The sequence below is a fragment of the Podarcis gaigeae genome (assembly GCF_964106915.1).
Source record: "Podarcis gaigeae genome assembly, chromosome: 1".
NCBI classification, from domain to species: Eukaryota; Metazoa; Chordata; class Lepidosauria; order Squamata; family Lacertidae; genus Podarcis; species Podarcis gaigeae.
This window is the reverse complement of record NC_139678.1, coordinates 71773749-71793997: the sequence shown is the minus strand read 5'-3', so window position 1 is coordinate 71793997 and position 20249 is coordinate 71773749. Positions and strand designations below refer to the sequence as shown.

The 20249-nt window shown below is 39.0% G+C and overlaps 1 protein-coding gene across 44 annotated transcripts in view; it reads left to right on the top strand.

Moving 5' to 3' along the window:
* Window positions 1–20249, top strand: part of SOX6 (SRY-box transcription factor 6) — a 451086-nt gene that overhangs the window by 114751 nt on the left and 316086 nt on the right. For 40 of the 44 annotated variants that reach the window (XM_083704983.1, XM_083705002.1, XM_083704991.1 and 37 more), the window contains one exon: window positions 3068–3158. The gene's annotated coding sequence lies outside the window, so the exon portion shown is untranslated. Of the gene's footprint in view, window positions 1–3067; window positions 3197–20249 lie in introns of all 44 variants that reach the window. The other 4 variants (XM_083704990.1, XM_083704984.1, XM_083704977.1 and 1 more) reach the window with 1 other exon arrangement.

Here is a 20249-nt window from a genome sequence, read left to right as displayed (position 1 = left end):
TAGAGTACAAGTAAGCTGTTACTGAACAACATACATGACTGATCTATTTGAAAGGTCTGGGGCTACTCAGGCTTGTGATTTACACATCCATCCTAAGTGCCACTGTCCATTGTATGGTATCAGCTCAAGATACAGTAACAAATGGGAGATTGTATGGCAAGTGTACCATGTTAACTATCAGGTTATGCTTTCCACCTTCTTTTTTCTGAATTGCTATACATGGTGTGCTAGGTTCCTGTGAATAATCTGAGTTGTTTCTCCCTCAAAACCATAAAGTCCATCTTGGCTTTCTGACACTAAGCTACTTGGATTAGGAAAACCTGGTCTTAAAAGAGAAAAATTGGATGTTCCGCAAACCCAGCAGATATTTTGAAACACTCATGGAGCTGATAAGAGTCATCGTAAATTTAAACATTACCTTGCCTTGCACGGAAACCACACTAATAAATGGCTTTGAATTTTTTATGAATGACTGAGTACCAAGCTTTACTAATAAGCCCAAGCTGTGGTGCTTTATATTTTTCTTTTCCTTTTTCTTTTTGGCTAAAGGATGCTGCAGAGAAAGCACTGATGAGGTGTCATATAATTTTACAAGTTGCATAACTGCTTTTAACAACTAAACTCTCTCTGATTAAAATAACAATTGAGCCTGTAATTTTTCTGAACAGCTGCTGCTACAGGGGGTCATTACCTTGGAGAGCTTGGAAATAATTGTACTCCTAATACATGAGTTATGTAGTCTCATGTTTTACAGCAATGCACAAAGTTTAAAGCCTATAGTAGAATGTTATTTGAAAGCTGTCAAACCATGTTAAAAAAGACTGCATCGTCAAAGGCCCTTGTGGCCAGGATTCAACATGTAGCCTTGTCTTACTCATTATAAAATGCATGTTTATAAAGTTCCACAGAGCATCCAATTCCCAATTCACTTATATCAGCAAGACTTAACTTGCTCATTAATCTAAATTCTTTTGCAACTTTAATCTACATGTTTAATTAATCATAAAATGAGGCGGTAAGTAATTTCAGCAATGTGTGGCTTGTTATCAGATGCATTTAATCACTCTTCTGTGAGCTCATTTGGAAACACCTGAAGATGTCGAGAGCAGTTTGAATAAGCATAAATTATTCTTTGTCAGTGTACTTCACCCAACTAATAAGACATTAATTTTAAAAAGGCAGTGTTAGTCATTTTTAGATCTTCACCAATATTTTTAGCTTAGCAATATAACGCTAATTGTATATACTGTACAATACACAATATAGTGTCCGACAGTGGAACAGGGAGTATTATTCAATTCATTTTCCTGTTTACATGTAATTACTCTGCGTAATCTTAGGTTGAATGAAGATTAACCATAGTTATCAAATCGTAAGTATTTAAATGTTCTTGGAACAAGCTACTAGTTAATTTAAATCATAAAAGCTACTAGATGATATAATAACAGTTGTAAGATTATATCTTCTTTGTGAATTTACTTTTGTTTGAAGTATCTTTATGCAGGTTTTTTTTTACTGTATTAAAAACATAACTGGAAAAGGTCTCTCTTGTCTTGGCACTTCTACGAATGCTACCACAGTGAGTGCCTTCAGGGAAAGGGCTGTGCATGGCATCCTCAGCCTGTTAGGAGCTTATGCCTGGGTTAAATAGCTGCCCAGATCTCCAGAGTTACTATAGTGCTGTGCTGCAGTGCTGCCCTACTGTGTTCTGAATAATTTCCAAGTATACCCCTGAACCTAAAATCACCAATGTGAACTCTTCCTTTTCCTTTATTTGAGAAGCTGTGGCCAGAAGCGGAGGACTGTGTAAGACTGGAGACTATTTATCATCCTTTTCTCACCTTTCTTTCTTCAGACATGGTCAGTGGAAATATTCCTAAACCAAAGAAGACACTCACAACCTCAGGCTGATATTTCATAAGGGTGAATTATACTCCCCAGAGTGTTAGACATGGATGAATTTAAAATGGCATTTTTGGAGAATGTCAGCACCTGTCCTGTTTCTGCCTTGCAAGGGTTGACATTCTGTAAGAATAATTATTTCCTTAGAAAGAGATTTGTTGACCTGTCATGGATCTTCACAAACACACATTCTGCTGACCACTCTCTTGGGCTCTTCTAGATATTGCAGTGTGTATGTATTATAGCAGCAAGACATTATTTCTGCTATAAGAATTTTACACTTCCTGCAATGTTTTCTCTGCTCCATCTTTTCTCAAGGCCCTGTTTTCTTTGACTATGTAATGCTCTAATAAGATCATTAGTCAGGCGCACTGTCTCCATGAACTCTAAAAGATGCTGCATTGCTGGCACTGTAGCAATACACTGTGGTAACTGATCCCTCTCTACCTTTTCCTGCTGACAAATTGCCCCTTGTGATCTCCACAATTTGATGTTTATTTTAATCCTGTATTCCTCTCCAGATGGAAGACATCACAGAGTGCTTGGCATCTAAAAACAGTAAAGCTTTTGCAATGTCATATAGTTCCAACTTGCAAGCTGGACAGTTTAACAACATTCAGTGAAAGCACAAGAATAAAACTGTGTACATATTACATTTAGGATCTGTCTGAGAAACCATCCACCAACTTACAAAATATATGAGCTACTTCTGTGTCTTTCTGCATGCAAGAATTTATTTTTTACTTGTTTACTTTGTAAATGAAAATAAAACTAGTGCAAGATATATAAACTGCTTTAGACTAAATGGTATTTTTTTTTGACAAAAGAAATAAAATGATCCATATTGGGAAGTAAGTTCCTGAATTCTACAAGGGAGCTATATTGATTCAGTGTGGAGAAAGTTCCATTAGGACTTCAAGAGAGTAAAGGTGGAAACAGATGGCCATTTCCATACGATAACAACTTTTAAAAGACATCTGAGGATGATCAAGCCACAACTAAGCACTTTAATGCACCCTTACACTCTCCCATTAAAATAAGAACAAAAGAAGATGATCAAACCAAAGGTTCAGCTAGTCAAGCAGTCATGTAGATTAAACCATTAGCCTGTGATTGCTATTATTTCACAATTATTCAACTTATTTTCTGTCTTTGTTTTTAATAGACCTACTAGATGCTGTCTTGCTGGCTTCTTCTCTGATGACACCTTTCACGAGACACTGCTAGAGCAGAAAGGCAGCCTGTGACGGGGCCAGGTAACATTTGCATACTCACCTAAATGTTCTAATCAGTGGTAAGGGAAATGGTTTTCTCACCTGCCATATTTTCTCCCCTTATAATATCTTCATACTGCATATTTTCTAGTTAGGCGATGACCTAGATAATATAAAAGAAATGAGCATTAGAAATGTTTTTCCCCCACTATGTTGGATGCCCCCATTGTTTGGAGAGTGCTGTCTTATCCTACTGTACACATGTACATAGGTAGTATTGATTTCATTTATTGCATGTAGACCTCTCTGCTGAGGCAGTCCCATGAAATGTTCCACACTGACTTTACAATAAGAAATATCAACAATAAAAACTCACAGAAAAGCCATTTGAAATCCAGTATAGATACAGACTAAGATAAAGGCTTGTTGAAAGAGGAAATAGGCACCAAAAAGAGATATGGCACCTGTCTGATATGTAATGGGAGGGAGTTCCAAAGGGTAGGTTTTGCCACACTAAAGAGTTTATTCCTATGTTTTATGTAACAGACTTTCAGGTGAGATGGTATTTGTAGTAGGCCCCTCCTGCAGAGCTCTGTGATTGGTGGGGCAATATTTTAGGAATGTATGCACACTTTTCTAAGGATTAACTCTCCCTTAAATTATGCTTCCTATTTTTGAAGACTAGATTTAAAATTTAAGGTTTTGAAAACACAGTTTCCTGGATGCACGACAATTCAGCATAAGATCCATTTAACTGAGCAACTGTGTTATCCAAAGGTCTAACTACATTCTAGTTACCAGGAGTCTGAAAAGGCTATGTCACTACAAAAATCATCGTTGATATCACTATTTATTATGGAGAGATTAAGAGCATTCCTGGCACTGGATTTGTAAAAAGTTAATATAATTGTTGTGAAAAATGATGGAGATCTATAGTTACACCTGCGCTTGCAATTCTCACATATTTGCTTTGCCATAGGAAGAATCAGGGGCAGTTCATCCCATTTCAGCACCTAAGGCAAAATAGGAATGTATCTGTCTCTGTCCCCCCCCACCTCTCTGCCACACCTTACCCACCACTTCTGCTGCATGCTGGGACGCCTCCCCTCCCATTTATTAAAGATTTGGGTATCTTTGTCAGTGGTATGTTACTGGTTGAGTAAAAGTGTTCTACAAAGTTACCTCTTTTCTTCATATCATATGGTTATCATTTCAACCTTGTGAGGTATGATAGGGTGAGATGTAGTCATTTCCCAAAGCCATCTAGTGAGTTATACATGGCTCACAACTCCAAACCCAACACACTCCACATGCCTTCAGCAATTAAGCAATTGCTGTATATTCATAAATAGAAAATACAGACAATGCAGAATCTATAGCTTCAGGAGTTGCATTCCAGTTAGTTTCCCTAGAAATATCTATTTTGACCCTTTTGTCAGCCCCTTCATAACAACTACTGGTTTTATAAAACAGGACTAAGTATTCAAACTATTAAATTAAACTCTAGCAGATGGCATTTCTGAATCATAGACAGCAAAGGAGTTTAGGAGAATTCAAACACAAATAACATCTCCATTTTTGGTTATAACTTTTTCTGAGAAATGTGTAGAAAGAGTCAAGTTGCACATATAGTTTTTAAAGGCAAAAACAATAAAAAAAGAAATCAATTAGGTAAATCGTCCAAAAATAATTTAACCCTGGAAAAACAAGTAATAAAATTATGCAGTAAATCATTGCACTATATAAAGGCAAGCAGTGTAAACCATAGGGTTGTGTCCAAGGAAGTGGTCCTGTTAGTGCAAGGACTTCTTTCTGTGCAGAGAGACTTTCTCTTCCTGTGTGCCACATGTACACAAACACACCAAATCTGTTCTAGGGGTTCCCCAACTCTCTGGAGATTTGTGGTGGTTGTGGAAAGGGAGTAGAAGTCCTTGTGCTAGTGTGATGACTTCATTGGATACAGCCTAAATTGTCTATGGGTAACTTCCATTCATGTTATTTGGAACCTTGTTAGTGTTTTGTCAGAAAAGGTAGCTGAAGTTTATTTGCAATGCTACAGATCCCTTCCTTTCCTCTCCCAGTCAGGCATGGCCCTCTAGGAACCTGTGGAGTTCTGCAAATGTTATTTTATTGTTTTATTAAAATGTTATTTTATTAAATGATGTCAAAGTATAAAAACAAACCTCTCCAATGAACTCCTCCCACCCTCCGTGCATAATCTGTAGTATTGTACTCCATTTATCTAGGGCTGGAACTGATGAAATAGTCCATTTCTCTTTGTATGCTATCAGTCAATGTATCAATTTTGGCAGTCTCTAAAGCCTTGATCAGCTTTTTCTTCATAGATGGTATTGTTTCACTTTTGCAATGCCTAGCCAACACAATCTTGGCAGCAGCAAACAGCATATTCATAATAATTCAACTTTATGTAAAACTGCTTTTTTATTTTCTTCAATACCATGGTTTTTCTTGAATGTAAGTAATCAGCGTAAGAGGGGAGGGAGAATCAAGATAGATGCTTTCGGTGCTAAAAAGCAAAACAAGACAAGTGACATTGTAAACAAAATAATAAATGCCACTTACTACTTCTGTGGGATGGTTAATGTTTTGTGCACAGTTCTCAAAAGAAACCCAACTCCTGCTCTTTCCCAATGGTCCTGGAGCAACAGACATAGTTTTATCCTATTTTATCCCCACAACATGGCAGAGAGTGACAGAGTGTCTAGTCTAGAGTGTCTTGAGTTCTAGATGAATGTGGAATTGTACCTGAGTCACCTGTGAGCTTTTAGAAAAGAATGCCAGTTGGGCCTAGAGAATGAGAAAGGGGGTGTAAAGAACCCAGAATGCAGGCAAATTTATATGTTAAGCCTATGGCAGACAACATTAGAGAGACAGAATATTAGGATATCAGTCAAGGAAAAAGGAGGGCAGGGAAAGAGAGCAAATTGACCTGTTCAAGCCCTGACAGAGAATATGAAGTACCCTGGATAGCTGTTGCTTTTGGATAAGGGTGGAGGGAGTGGTATCCTCCTGGAGATGGCACTGGGCACCTGTGGGGCTTCTGCTAACCCCAAACTCCTCGGACCTCGCAGGTGCAGTGCAACCACCAGGAAGCCACCACTGCCTCCATCCCAACATGCCATTGCTTTCCCCTGAAGAGAAGAGGTGAATTTGGTCTTGTGAGGATGCACATCTCGAGGTTAATCAATTCTCATCCTGTACTAAAAAAAGCGAAACCTTGCATTATACAGGGATGTTTAGTGGATGTGCATTCCCCCTTTCCCTCTCTAGAAGAACTACATTCTTGGCTATGTAGCCATAACAGGCTTGGGTTGGGAGCAGCAGCCTACCACTCTGTGGCACAGCGGGAATAGGCCTGGGAAGGGTGTGACCTTTACTTCTTTGCAACTCCTGAAACTCCCAGCCCCAGGGTTGAATAGTATAACAAGACTCCTCTTTCAGGTTGGCTGGATTCCTGAACAAGAGCACTCTCCTTAGAGGGTGGGACATACACTGCAATATTTTGTTGTAGACCCCACTTTGTTCTCCTGATTTGTCATTTATCCAATCGCCCTAAATGAATCTTTGAAGAAGTAGTTTGATTAAACCAATGTATATCAGCTCCTGTAACAAAATTTATGGACAAAGGCATAAAGGAACATGAAAGATATTCAATAGAACTTTTTTTTTAAAAGAACTTTTAAGAGACTAAGTTTATTCTTGGCGTTAAGTAGCATTTCCATTCCATGTGATACAAGAGGGCACAAATTAATTCTATATTAGAAGTCTGGTGTCAGCATCTTGGCATGTATAAAAGCTAAGTGGGACAGGATATGGAAATGGTGATACCAAGTAGTGACCAAAATGACATATAGGTGGCCATGTGACCTACAGTGTAGTGAGCAATCCACTGTTTGAAGGGGTCCTATACTTGAAGGAGTGTTAGGTCCACTTCAGGTTTAAAGATAAGGAACCATAGGAAGGTAGAGCAAGGGCTTTGAAGCCAGCTCCCTGCAATGCAGGAATTTCTTTTGCCCAATGTGGGGCTTGAACCCACAATCCTGAGATGAAGAGTCTCATGATCTACCAACTGTGCCATCCCAATTTCTATTTGAATTATAGCAATTCGGTCATAATCTGCATCTTCGTATGAATAATTATAATTACTTCCTTTTTTGTGATGCATAAGTTGCTACCCTATTAGTATATGTATATTGGAATTTGCTTGTTTATGGAATTCCCACCCTGTACAAATTAGACAGAGGTGATCTTTGAGTTCCTGTTGAAAACTTTTTATTTAGACACACCTTTCTAGAGGTGTGATCTCAGTTATGCTTCTTGTAATCTTTAATTTGTCATTAGTCAGTCAGCTGAATGGATTATCTGTATTTATTCAAATTTTAAAATATTGTTTTATATTTGATTGTATACATTGCCTTGGTATATTTTATGGCAGTATATAAATACTTTTCTAAATACATACATACATACATTTTGGGGATTAAATGGTTATTTTTATACTGTTTTTATTGACGCCTGAATGAATTATTGTGCATAGCTTTAGAATTTTTTCTTAAGAGATTATGTAAATAGGTAGGTAGGTAGGTAGGTGAAAACCAGGATAAGGTGGCAGACATTTCTTTGGTTATTGCAGCTCAAAGCAGTGTTGGAACATTGTTGTGTTGGCTCCAGACTAACAGCACAATCCAAAACCAAGACCCCACTGGGATGTGAGAGTTTGGATTTGGAGAAACTTGGGCTTTCCTGGTTGAATTTGGGCTCGGCTGGGTCTATGCCAGAAAAGTGCCTCACCCCAGCTGAGCTGGAAAGTCCCTCACCTTATCTTAGCTGGTGGAACTTAAGATGGTGGAATTTATGTTTGACACAAATCCCCAAAAAGGGGCATTCCAGGGGCATGGAAGGGTTGTGGCAGCAGCTGGACAGGGCAAAGAGAGACTAACATCCATTCCAAACTCCTTTCAGTTCAGTCACACGACCTAGTAATCCACCACTTATAGTGGTGTAAGTCAATTATCTCATGAACAGAGTTTAGAATAGGGGTAAATTAACAACTTAGACATACTTTCTGTTGTTAGGATTCCTTCGATAGTAACTTAAGTCAATTGATTTCAACGGTTCTACTTATAAGCACGATCAAATTCATTGCTTCAGACTGATAGTGGTCTAACTAAGAGGTAGTTGTACTTTCATCATACATGCAGTTTAATTGGGCTCTTTGGGAAGGAAAAAGGCCTCTGTCTGTCCAAAAGAGCTGAAAATGCCTTTGTTATTCTCCTTTCCAAATGCTAATAAATAATTATTTTGCAGGAATTATTATAAAGATTTTTAACATTACAGCACTATAATTCTGTACTCTTTACTAACAAAACTCATATTACACCTTTGTTTTAATAAGCACAATTGCTATTGACTTGTTCTTAAGGGTGACACCATTAGTCTCTGGATTTAAATCATATAAATAATCTAAACTATTACCTCCTGAATATACTATACATTTAGACAACAATTCAGCACAAAAATTTTACCTCCTCCTTCTTTTCAAAATTAGAATTCTACAGGGTCATTTTTCACTTTGTTTGGGGTGTAAAACATAATTTATATTCTTGACATACAACACTAATTCAAAAGAAGAGTCTCATTTAGATGATAAGGTGCAAAGTGATGTTGTTAGAAAATCTGAAATGAGCTTTGTGGGAAATTAAGGTGCTCTTAGTACTTAACTGCTCCTCAGTGTGGTAGATGGAGCATGGTAGAAACACAGGCATGACCTGATGTGTGACCTGAGGGCTTAGACGTCTGTCTGTGTTGGTGGGAGAGGGCAGGAAGGATTTGATAAAGCAATAGGTTTGGATAGAGTCCGGTTAAATTCTGGTTCAGAAAGGCTTGGTGAAATGTTTGATGAGGAATTTGAAGAATAGGAGGGAGATGGGTTCAATGAGTGAATGTAGGAATAAGATAAACCTTTCTTAAACAAATAAGCTTTAAAAACTCCCATCGAAAGCATAAAAATTTGGTTTCTTGAAGTACGCTTATGGATGAAAACAGAAATATTGTATTGCCTTGGGGAGAAAGAAGAGAATTAAATCCAGGCTTTGAATTCTGTCGAACTGTGCCAGTGATTGTGACATTTTGCAGCATATCTAAACTTCTCTATTTGTATGCATATATGTTTAAAAACACATGTCTGAATGCTTCTTTGGATTAGGTGTAATGCAGCGTCTCGAGATAATCATATGTTCATTGTAATCCTGTTGTTATGGTACAATACTGCTGTCCCAGTAGTCCTATAGAACTTTACCCACTGGGCAGGCAGGACTGTGCCTATAATGAGGAAATAGGCAGTGTGGTGATACATGGCTTAGGGTACCACGTGACTAAAAATTGGCTAAAAAAAATTGGCTAACAATTCCCAGTGAAGACTCCCAAGTGGTGACATAATAGGTGGTTGCGGGCTTCTGACCCTTGTTTTACATTAGACCTATGATGACACACTCTCCTGAGTTCCTACACTCCCTGTGTAAGTAAACCTTACCACTAACCTAGAAATAGTACCTCGGGTTAAGAACTTTGCTTCAGGATGAGAACAGAAATCGTGCTCCGGCGGCGTGGCAGCAGCAGGAGGTCCCATTAGCTAAAGTGGTGCTTCAGGTTAAGAACAGTTTCAGGTTAAGAACAGAACTCCAGAACGAATTAAGTACTTAACCTGAGGTACCACTGTATATTTATCAATTACGAGATTTATATCCTAGTTTTCAGGACAAATATCCTCAAGAGGTGGCATACAAAACCAATCATACAAAAAAATGAAATCAACAGTTTAAAATTATATGGATGGATGCAAATAAAAATGTATTTAAAAACTCACTAATAAAGAGGACATAAGTACTTCATGGGAGATCATCATCTAGAAATAGAGGGCCAACACTGAAAAGGCTCTGTCTCTCACCATGGGTTTGCATGATCCATGCCTTCATGGTGAGCCTGCTAGACCTGGCTGCTGCCTACTCTACAGTCAAGGGAGAATGTCACCGTACAAGGTCAAGGCAAGGTTAGGTAATATGTGTTGGTCATTATCAGGTCAGTAGTAAACTCAGTGTGGTTTTGCTGATTCCAAAAGCAGATTTGAGGTGGATGCTTCCATAAATCCAAGGCTTTGCCTTGTTGATATTTAAGAGGTGTTTTTGAAACCTGGCAGTCATTCAGAATTTTCTTACTTTACATTGAGCTAAGTGGTTGTACACAAGATGAATCCTTACCTCTCTCTTCCCCTTTTCTCTGTCTTTGCACACTCCTCCCCCAAAGTTCTGGAGCTTCTGTAAGTTACAATTTTAAATCAGTTTTGGTTGAAACATGATGCTGGTCATAGGCAAAACACCTATCTGTGTACACGTTATACCATATTGGCCTGAATATAAGCCTCACTTTTTCCCCAAATTCCAACCATGAAAAGTTAAAGTGCGGCTTAAATTTGCGACCTTACAAAAATGGGCTTTTACGATATCACTGCTAAAACAGACATACAGTAAAACGGAACGGGTGTGAGTGCTTGCAGAATTTTGAGGGAGCGGTCTATATTCGGGTATTGTCCCCCCCCCTTGAATTTTAAAGGTGCAGCTTATATTTGGGTACAGCTTATATTCGGGCCAATACAGTGTGTCGTTACATCTCTAATGCTCTTGCCATGTGTGCCAGCCGTGTTAACACACCAACAATCAGGAGGATGTGCTGCAATGGATGGCTTGGGGGCACATGGTGAGAGCAAGGTAGAGCCAGATAGCAACTGTATAGTGAATACTTAGACTATATCATTCTCTCCCATAATGTGTAGTGATAGCCGCCAACTTGGATGGTTTTAAAAGAAGTTTAGGCAACTTAATGAAGGATTAGGCTCTCACTGGCTACTGGCCACAATAGCTAGTACTGTTGGAGGCAGTACTGGGCAGTACTGCATCAGGGAGGAGCACTGTGGTACTCAGGTCGTGCTTGTAGGCGTCCCATAGGTATCTTGTGGAACAGGATGCTTGACCAGCAGGGCCCTTGCCTGATCCAGTAGGGCTCTTCTTACATCGTCACATACCTAAAATGCTCACAAGGGCAAGTGCTTTGCTGGTGACCAGTATCCAATTTAAATAATCCCTGAGCCACATTTTGCTTTAGTTTGTTCTTCCTATCACAGTGTGTAGCAGTTAAAATACAAAGCACAGCAAAAACCAGCTGACAAAAAAAAAAAAAACCACTTCTGAAACTTGGCTGTAAGAGGCTGATGCTTATTTGAGTATGTCAAGATATTGTTGGAAAAGTTTTCCTCCAAGTGGAGAAAACTGTCGGAGAAACAACTAATTAATCCTTGCCCCTTTATAGCTGTGTAATGCAATGCATAACTAAAAGTCCTGTTAAATTAATTAATGATTTCAATTATGAACTTTTCCCCAAAATGTTATGATTCATATCAAGCTGATGATGCAGTGACCTGGGAGTGTGAAATTTGAGCTGTGCGCAGAATTGCCAGTTAATTGATTCACAAATTATTTAAAGTTTGTTGCACCCAAGGGAGTGCTCACATCCATGGCAGCTACTTCATAGAAGGGACAAACTCATTCTCCTTTTCAAGCCAGGCAAGCTAACAACCATGATTTTGGTGCTGCTAATAATTATATGGGAAATTCTGAGTACCCTGCTGCTGTGATGGTTGAAAGGGAGCTTCAGATTTTCATGCTGCAGCCGTGTGAGCAGTGTGTAACAGTGCAACATATATCATTTAAGCAAAGTTTAAAAGTGTCCATGAACAAAGGTGAATGTCACGCCGAATCTCATGCATCTTTTGAAGTCAACTATTTTTACCATTTTGAATAACTCTTTTAGATCCTCACCTCATCTTCATTTATAATATCTGTTTGCTTTGCAATAAGTATTGTTCATTGCTAAAGAAAATGAAGGTCAATGTTATTGCAATTGCCATAATTGAAGAATATTTCATATACTGCTGCTCTTAACTTGCAATTTCATTGTACGGATTATCAGTAATTATAGGAGCCTACCTATTGAAATTCATAGTGGTCAAGCACAATATTTCATAGTCTTTATGCCTCCCTGAGCTCAGGATTTTAAAGATGTACATTCTGCGATATTATACAAGAAATAGAACAAGTAATATTGTTCCGAGTCATTGCATCCAATTTTAATATTTTCATCTATAACGTGGGCAACAAAAGCTTGAAGCATACACAGGATAAAAGAGAAGCAGGTATCGAAGAGTGTTAGAGCACTGTAAATATTTTATAATGCTTTATTAAAATTTTATTAACACTATTAAAATGCACTTGAGTTGACTTTAGCATTGTATAATCTGACCATTGTTATAAATCCCTTTGTGAGTGCCACTGTTTTTTTACTGAGGCAAGAGAAAAAGTTGGCATACACATATGTAGATTTCAAGAGACCATGAGCTGTTAGTAGTACATGGATGCACGTGCAGAACTATGAAGGGGTGGGCAACACTAGGGTTTGGGGTATCAAGCTGTCATCCACAGCCTAGGGGCTCATTAGGTCTCCATGGTGAGGACCAAGAAGTAAGAAGGTAAGTTAGACTGCCAAAAGATGAATTCCCAGCTTTTCCTCCCCATTCTGGTCATTCATCTCAGCATCTTTCTTTCATGATAGAGGACACTTCTTTCCCCCCAAAATCCTGGGAACTGTAGTTTGTCAAGGGTGCTGGGAATTGTAGCTCTGTGAGAGGTAAACTACAGTTCTCAGGATTGGGGGAAGCATGCACTTTAAACGGTCACCTTGATTCTCAGATTCTATCCCTAGAGTTTCAGAGTCCTATCCTCTCATCTGAACTTCAGGTGAGGGAGCCTTTGTCCTTCCCACTCTTAAAATGTATAAACCTGATTAGAAACAGAAAGTTTAAACCATCTAAATGAAAAGCTTTCCCCCCTGCCAAATATTTGTTAAGGGGGGTGGGAATTATCAGATTGTGAAAGTGTCAGTGTCTGTGGGACATCAGGTTTTAGGATACTCTGGTGCCATAACTCACTCTCAGTGCTTACCTGTGAGTGCAACAAATAATAGATTTAGATTATTAGCGCGGGGGGGGGGGGAGTGTGTGTCTCTGCAGAGGCTGGAGCGTGACCATAGCCTTATGCAAGGGAACCCACTGAGTGCCTGCTTTTGAGAAAACCTTCCAGTTCAAACACCAACTGACTGCTTCTGTTTTTCTGAAATTAAAGACCCTATAATCTCAGCACCATTAACAAGTGCTGTCATTCAGATACACAGTGTCTGGCTGATTTAAATAAAATGAAATGAAGATAGTTGTTTCTGGTCCCTTGGCTTCACTCATTGCCATAAACATATGCTCTGCGTCCTGCTTCTTTCCATCTTATTTATGACTTTAATTTGTTGTGTGGGCTGCGCTAGAAATTAAATTTAATACAATTCTCCAAGGGACCCTGTCATATAATAACATGGTAATTTCTGTGTATCCTTTTGAAAAATGAGGAAATTAATTCTTCCTGACATGTTCTAATTATTCCAGTGTGAACGGAAAATCCGTTTTTCCCAACCCCTGAAGTGTTATAGGCAAATGGCTGCTGTTCAAAGCTGAGGTGCTAAAGCTGACCAGCAGTGCGTTTAATTTGAAACATGAGCAGACACCTTTCAACACACCTTTGTAATGTTAGAGTACTTTACAGAAATTAATTCACTACTTATTTGGCAGCTTAGCCTGGGGGTTACATTTTTTATTCATCAATACTATAGCCCTGTTAGCACAATGTTTCTCTCCTCCTGTAATGCTTTTGTGCTTATGTTGCAACATATAGATGAACAGTGGTGTGCTTTTTGAAATGGGATGGACAATATTGGCACATTAGAATGTGGTGGGCACTGCAAGGCCTGAATGCGAACTAAATAGCATTTTGTACTTAGCAGGTTTTGATTACATTTAACCAGGGAGGAAGAATTTGGCCGCTATTGCTTTGAATGAACTTGGATACCCACTGGCATTCAGGTCAAATACTCCCCAGTAATTTATAAAATCTGGCTCCAAACTAGCCTTTCAAAAAATTACATTTGTATCAAGTTTTTAATATGAATATGCTACTTGGGGTGTTTATATTTTTGTTTGTGGTTGTGTGTTCAGATACAAAACAAGAGCATATGCAGAAACTTTAGTATTGTTGTGTGCCACCCCAATTTCTGAGCAGCGCTAGATTCCAGGGGTTCCATGCGCTTACCCAGGGTTCCTATTTCCTTTTGGCAATGTTTCTCCCATAGTTGCAGCCTTGGATTCAAACAGAAATCAACCATTGCATTGTATCTCTGGCTTTCCAGCTTCCAGCTTTGCTTCTGGCCCACATCACTTCAACTCATCTCTAAACTTGTGCTTTGTCCTTCCAACTATTTCAGAGTTGAAGAAGGGCACATATTTGACATCTTGCACAGAGCCTCCATTTCCTTTGTTTCCTTTAATGCTCTTCAACCAGGTGATCACTTCATCAGGTAGCTAGCCTGGTTTATTTGTTAACATTTGCTTGATCATGGGGTTCAGAAAGCTAGCCTGGCTTGATTAGCTTTTAGGGTTAGGGTTAGGGTTAGGGTCTCAGCCTACGTACCAGATGGAGCTGGTAAACAGCTGCCATGGACACAGATTTGACTTGTGCTTCCATGGACAGCTGTGAGTCCAAAATGACTCCCAGACTGCGCACCTGGTCCTTCAGGGGCACAGTTACCCCATTCAGAACCAGGGAATCCTCCACACCTGCCCGCCTCCTGTCCTCCAAAAACAGTACTTCTGCCTTGTCAGGATTCAACCTCAATCTGTTAGCCACCATCCATCCTCCAACTGCCTCCAGACACTCACACAGGACCTTCACCGCCCTCACTGGTTCTGATTTAAAAGAGAGGTAGAGCTGGGTATCATCCGCATACTGATGAACACCCAGCCCAAACCTCCTGATGATCTCTCCCAGCGGCTGCATGTAAATGTTGAAAAGCATGGGGGAGAGGACAGAACCCTGAGGCACCCCACAAGTGAGAGCCCAGGGGTCTGAACACTCATCCCCCACCACCATACGGAGACGCAAGGTTGAGAAAGGATGCTCTAGAGTCTAGACTGTATTAAACCTATTCCAGATGGTCCCTGCAGTGTTTTACCACAACCCATTCTGCTAGCACAAATGAAGCCACATTTTTCAAAGCTAGAGTCACTTTCTCACCTTGACTCTGCCTTTAACACCTTTGTTATCGCTGAAGCTTACAGCCCTTGCTGTTGCTTCAACGAATCTACTAAGGAAGAGATGTCACAATGATTTCTTCCCGAGAAAATAAAAAATAACTGTTCAAGACAGCCAGTGGAGTAATAGCTTATTTGCTCTGATGGTAGACACCATGATTTTTCTGGCCTGTGAAACATGGATATTTACGGTATGATTCATTCATAAAACTAATGTTCTTTTTTGACATGGAAGGACATCATCTTGTCTTCCTTAGGCATTTGTGCAGCTTATAATGATTGACAGTGGTGCATCCTCACAGTAAAAAGAAACCACTTCGATAGCCTTAAGGTTGTACTTTAGTCAACATATATAGTGCCTTGACTAGTCAGTCTCAGATCATCTGTGTTAGGGGGTGCCATAGTGTTCTTCTGTCTTTACTCTGACCTTTACCATAGGGTGTGTGCCAAGAACTAGATGGATTTCAAACATAACATACACAGCAAATACTAATTTAACTTCTGCAGTTCAGGATGTACTGTGCATCTCATAAAGGACTGTAGATGAAGTCAGTTTATTTTCTACAAGCTTATCAAGGTTTATTAAAAGTTGTCGTTTGCTGAAGCAGTGCCAGTCAGCTTTTAGCTTATGTGTTAGGGTTAGGTTCAAGACAAGTGAACAGCAAAAATATATGGCAGAACTGTTGCCCACCCTGTGAAATTGCATATTGGTTAGAGGTTGTGTTTTGTTTTTTAAAGCACGCTGCCGTATAAGAGGTGGGAAAACATTTTGTTCAGTATTGTACAGTAGTTTCATTGTTATTGTAGTAAATAATAACAGCAGCAAACAAATTATTTTGGATAGTTTAACTATAGAAATGATAGCTTTGTTCATCTGCTACATTTTATACCATTACTGCATACCTCTAGCTTTTCTCTTGTAGGTATTTCAGAGATATACAAGTCTTCTGTCAGAAGAGGTAAAGTACCATCCTGGAAAGACAAATGGAGTAGATTATTCTACTTGATAACAAAGCTCACATGTCCTCTTTTTAAGAAAGCTGGTTTTATGATGTTCTAATGTTGGGGCTCCTCATAGACCATATTGCATGTATTAGATGTGTTTTATCAATGCATTTTATCTGCAAGTATATGCCAGCATTATTCCACCTGTGTTGGTGGGATTTCAGCACAATTAAAAGTGCAAAAGCCGTCACAAAGTAGGCCAGGCAGTAAATTATCTTAGAAAAAGCAAAATGCAACAAGCAGTAGGATTGCATCTGTGTCAAAAGACTTGTTTTCCAGAAGAAGCCAGTGCAGGAAACTGAAGTTTTTGCTGTTCTTGAAACAAAGTATTGTCCTCCTTTAGTAGATTAATGAAGGCTTCTTTGTTACTTCTCTTGAGTTCATTGTAGATTATTCTATGGCAAACATTTTTCTGGGTTTGGCCAAGAGACATCAGTGGCTGAATAATCAATAAACTTTTTTCCTTTCTTGATCTATTCAAGCATAGGAGTGAGATTATTGAGTGGGAGATAGGGTCACCTTCTCAAATATTCTAAGATAAATAACAATTCTTCTGTTTTGTGCACTCAAGAATAAAAGACAACCCAAGGTCTACTAAGAATTTCCTGCCCCCTGAAATGCCTTATATAACACACACATAGAAACACAATCTCTGTGCATGTTCAGTCTTCTGCCTATAGCTATTCTATAGTATTTCTAATACATTTTAGATTCTGGTAATTAAATGTGAGAGGTTAATAGGAAATGTGCACACTGGCCAGTTGTTGTGCACATTAATCACTCACTTTACATTCCCATTAACATATCTATGCTCTCAGACTTGTATCTCTTTTCCTATCAACTCAGCTGCAGGAAAGTAACAAAATGTAGTATTTTGCCATTTGGCCTTAGAGCAGGTGCATATTTCTGATTTGACATGACTAAGACTCATGATCAGCTCCATGTTTGGAGTTTCTGACATCTTTTTCTTTCTCAGAAAGTAGTTGTGAGGAAGGGGGGAAACATAACTTGGATTAGGATCATAGAGTTGGAAGTGACCTGAAAGTTCATGTAGTTCACCCTCTGCAGGAAATTTCAGCATTCCTGATAGGTTGCCATGAAGCTAGTGCTGAAAAAAAGCCCCACAATGAAAGGCACTCCTCCAACTTCATGGTGTGTAGTACTTTGGCTCTTTTCCACTGCTCTGATAAATATCACTTCCCAAACTTACACCAGAGGGGGGAAAGTATGGGCTTCAGCTCTTGGCAGGGTGGCAAAGGGTTAGACCATGTCACAGCCTGCATCCAAATTGCACCCCTCCTCATTGCTGGTTTATTCCAGCGAAAAAACTAATATATGGAGAGCTCTAGATAGCGGAATTCCACGTTGAAACTAGTTTGACCTCTAGGGGAGGGGAGAACTTGGCATTGTGGTTCAACAAAACCAAGAATGGGGAACCTCTGTGGCCTTCCAGCTGTTGTTAAGCTCCAGCTCCTCTCAGCATGACAATGGTAAGTGATGATGGGAATTCCCTACCCAAGCTCTCATCACTTTTAGACTTCAATTAGGGAAACTAAACCAGGTTTCCTGTTAAACTGACAATCTACTCCACAAAAAATATATTTCTAGGGGGGTCAACAACCTTTTCATGATAAAGACTCTAATGTATTCAGGAATAAGTGGATAAAAGAAGTGCAAGATGTTTGACAATCTACCAGACCTCACATGCTAAAGCAGGTACCAAAAGGGGGGTGGGGAATTGCGGTGGCTATTTTTCTTAAAGTTAACGTTTTTATAGTCTCCAAAAAATTTTCAGAATTTCAGGTTTGTGTACTCAAAAAAGGTGACTTTTTACTGTCCTATCATTGCAGTCTTTGGAATGTAAATTCATATGTAGAGCATGGTCATTCAACAAGCATCTCTTCACAGAATATAATGTCAGCTGCATGTTTGCAAAAGTTGTACATTTAAGTTCAGCATTATTTACTCTGTTTTCTTTTATTTTCTGAGAGGTGTATTTTTGTGCTAAAACAGTAAACAGTCTTTCCCCAGTGGTTAGCAAGGTATTCAATTGTATTAGCAGAGGTTTTCAGTGGCAGAGAATCCACTGGCAACTTAGAACTCCCCTCTGTCTGGGGGATATCATTAAAATATCTTCAGTGTTAATTGTAGATGCAATTATGGTAGTATTTGCTTTCATTACAATGCAAATATTTTGAAATTGGATCATTGGTAATTGGAAAGGACATCTACAGTAGTGATGATATAATTTGTGAGCTAAGATCAACCTACTAGAAAGTGAAAATCATGCACATATAATGGTGAAACACCCGAATGGCAAATGCTTTCAGTTATCATATATGTGGTAATCTTGAATGCAATAGACCTTGAATGGACAACTGTGCAAAAGCAGCTGCATGTGTGCTTTCTCTACTGCAGGGGAGAAGTGCATATTTGAACAAGATAAACTACTTCACTAGCTTAAAAATGTTGCTAACGTCTACAGTAAATCTTGTAAATGAAGAAGTAAGAAAAACTCCCTAATGTCAAAATAAGTGACTATTAGGGATTCAGCCTCATGGTATTTGTTTAGCAGCAAGTGTTTCTTCAGTATTCGAATACACACTGTTATAAAGCTTCAGGATAGGTTGTGTGATCAAGAGTGATAATCTAAAAACAGGTACGGATAATAGGAAATATTTCTACTTAATGCAGCTTCTATTGTTTTGAAGTCAGTTTTTTTTTAAATGTCTGGTGTATCAATCAGATTGTTGTAGACTACAGTCCTAAACATATCTACTTGAGAATGGTAAGTACAGTTGAACTCAGTGGGGCTTACTTCTGAGTAAGTATGCTTAGGACTATACTGTTAAAAACACATTTGAGCACTCCAAGGTAACAGCCTGTTAGCAACTAATTCAAACATTATTTCAGTATCATTCATAAATTACTTTTGAATCCTTTGACTTAAGGAAGAGAAAATCCCACAAATCCTACTTTTGGTCAAAGCATAAGACCATAATTAATTCGGCATGTGCTTTTGAATTAAGAACACAGTGTTCTGAGCTTTTCCTTAAAAGCTTTTTTCAAAACATTGGAGGGATACTTTTGCAGAGCTTTATTAACTGGGTGGAGTCTGTTAAGATCTGCTACAAACGAAGAGATGTTAATTAAATATTGTTATTTCTTGCTGTCACTCAAGGGAGGTTAAGATTTATTTATGTTCTGAAGGGAAAAACAGAAAACGAAACAGGTAATATATATAGATATACATACACAGGAGCTGCCAGGAAGTAGACAGTCTGCTACAGTATGAATTTAATCAGCTGGAACTTGTGGAGGGGAGGGTGTAGGTAGGATTAAACTGCTGACAGGGGAGAATGCTGCTATTTTCTGATATTTTGGGGCTTATTTTATGAATTTACCATCTTTTTAATGTACAAATGATTGACAGCATTTTCTCCAGCCCAAATTGCTGATGTGTGAGGCCAATTCACACAATTAGTTGAGGTGATGGGTATCAAGCTCATCACTTGGTAAACTTGCCTGGCATCGTTTCCTGGGATGAGGCAATTACCATGATTAAGTAGGCATATGCTGGGGTCAGCAGCTGTGGATGAAGCCCATAGCAGAGAGCAAAACACAAGCAAAGGAAGATGGGAGCCAAATGAGTAAAGAAATAACAGTGCCTTAAAATGGATGTATGCTCCTAAAGTTTGAGAGGTACATACGAAAGGATAAGGGACCCTAGCATATCAAACTGTAATCATTTTAAGACACAGGCTAGAGGAGGCCTGTGTGGCAGAATTTGAAAGCCAAGTCTACCACTGCTATATCTCCCCCTTCCTGACCTGAGGGCCTAGCTAGACTTCTCAGATTGATGTGGTACAGTC